Raw genomic sequence first — 2,132 nt, 5'->3', positions numbered from 1 at the left:
TTGGCATTTTAATTATCATATGGTATAAAGAAATTATTTTCTGCCATTCAGAGCAACAACATCAAAACAAATAAGATATAGAAATATGACAAAACTTAACTAAATGCAACTAGCTCAGGTCAATAACTGAAAAAAAATGTCAAAAATATAAACTATTAATGATGGAAAGAAGAATAAGAAAAAGAAGAAGACAATGAAAAGTACAATTTTGGAAAATAGAAAAGGAAAGGGAAAGAGAAAGATGAAGCAAAGATAAATAAAATAGAAAAAGGAGGAAAGAGAATAGAAAAAAAATGTTTGAGAGAACAAAAGAGCAAGAAAAAAAATCTAATTAGAACATAAAGGGAAGGCGAGTCAATAAAGCTATGAAAAGATTAGAAGAGAAATGAGAAACATGAAAGACCTTCCCCTAGAGGCGTTGCAGGTGTGGCTTCTGTGTCACATGTGTATCAGTAGGTGGCAGAAAGGAGAGATGTTGTATCTATGCTCAGAATAATGTATGACTTATGAACATCTGAAAAAAAGCAAGCCTGAGATGATCACCAGTCTAGCACCACACAGGCCTTGGGGATGGGGCAGACCATGCCTGAAATGACTCTGGCACACACCATATTGCATGAACAGGGCATAACACTCTTGAGACAACACCAGACACTCAGCGACCCTAAGTGTCACTAAGAGGAGTAAGTAAGTGGTGGAGAAATGGAAGAGAAAGACAAACAGAAGGATTTGGGCACAATAAAGAGAGAACTGGAGACCTGATGGTAGTGAGGAACCACCTGATGTGAGTAGGAGGTGATGTCACCTGGGACTGTGGTAAGGTCCTGGCCTGTGTTGCCACCCAGGGCCATGCTTAGGTCTGTGTCACTGCAGCAGCAGGGGTCTGTTATCACCAAAGGTGAGGCAGACTCCCCTGGTCTGGGCATCCTCCTGGGGATATGTTGATGTCTGAGGGCTGTTCAGAACTGGCCCCACCCCTTAGCTTGGCAACATGGGAGAGCTGGGCATGAAAGTGGGAAAGCTGACTCTTCCCCTAGCTGCAGTACTCAGGAGAGTGCCCCAACATTGTGGGGCTATGAGTCAGCCCTGAGAATGCTAGCATGGGAGAGCTGGCCCTATCGCTTGGTCACATGAGTTGGAACAGATGAGAGAGAGATACCCTCCTCCCCATTTGCTGCTTACTGTCAGCAGCAGGTGGAATACCTGGCCTTGGAATCATGAGAGCAAAAGAATGGTCCTTGCTCCTCACCTACTGTAGAACTTGGGAAAGCAGGCCCTCTACCTCACCTGAGCAACACAGTAGACCTGACCCTGATGGAGGAGGCAGAGGTGAGCTGGCCCCCAGGGTATGAATGTGGGAGAGCTGGCTGCATGCTTGGTCAAGGGAGAGATGCCCTTCCCCGCCCTCACTCCTTGCCATCGATGGGAGGCAGGAGAGCTGGCCCTGCCCTTCACCTGCTGCATCATTTGGGAGGGTGGGCTTGGCACCTTGCCTGGGCAGCGGGGTAAAGCTGTCTCTGGTTGTGAGCACTGCTGGTAAGCCAGTCTTGAGGGCACAAGAGCAGAGGACCTGGCCAGCTGATTAGCTCAGATACCTCCCAGACCCAGATCCAGGGCTTTGAATTGACTCACTCCAACATCTACTAAATCAATGAACTGCTGGAGTGCATGAAGGGGCTATTCCTACAGATCAAAACTACAGGATCTCCATGACTTGGGGGCAATAGCAGGATATCTCAGAGAAGTCCCAGTGAATGTTCAGTATTGATAGAGTAGCAAAAGCCAGGGGCCTTGCACCAGACCAACAAGTCATTGCAATGAACATTTGCAAGCAAGCAAGCAAAAAAAAAAAAAAAGTGCGCAAAAGAGTATTTTGTGGGACACACTGTGACACTCTACAGCTTCCACAGTGAGGTTCTTTTTTCTGTTTTGCAGGGGAAGTTACAACGGTGGAGGAAAGGGGGAGATTAGTGGTATTGGTATGCATGACGTGTTACAAAGAATCAATAAAATTTTTTAAAAACATGAAAGATTTCAAAAAACTAAAATAAAAACAATACTAAGAAATAAATAGAATAACAGACAAACAAGGGAACAGAGAAGTAGGAGGAGAAAGAAGAAGAAGATGATGA

At 45.1% G+C, this 2,132-nt stretch overlaps 1 non-coding gene across 1 annotated transcript; it reads left to right on the top strand.

Moving 5' to 3' along the window:
- The first annotated feature begins 402 nt into the window (after nucleotides 1–402).
- LOC129667595 (small nucleolar RNA SNORA17) lies at nucleotides 403–529 on the top strand. Its single transcript, XR_008718776.1, has one exon. It is a non-coding gene; the product is annotated as a small nucleolar RNA SNORA17 (small nucleolar RNA).
- The last annotated feature ends 1,603 nt before the right edge of the window (nucleotides 530–2,132 follow it).

The sequence above is a fragment of the Psammomys obesus genome, unplaced genomic scaffold, assembly GCF_907164565.1.
Source record: "Psammomys obesus unplaced genomic scaffold, mPsaObe1.curated_primary_1811, whole genome shotgun sequence".
Lineage (NCBI taxonomy): Eukaryota > Metazoa > Chordata > Mammalia > Rodentia > Muridae > Psammomys > Psammomys obesus.
This window is presented reverse-complemented; position numbering and strand designations above follow the sequence as displayed.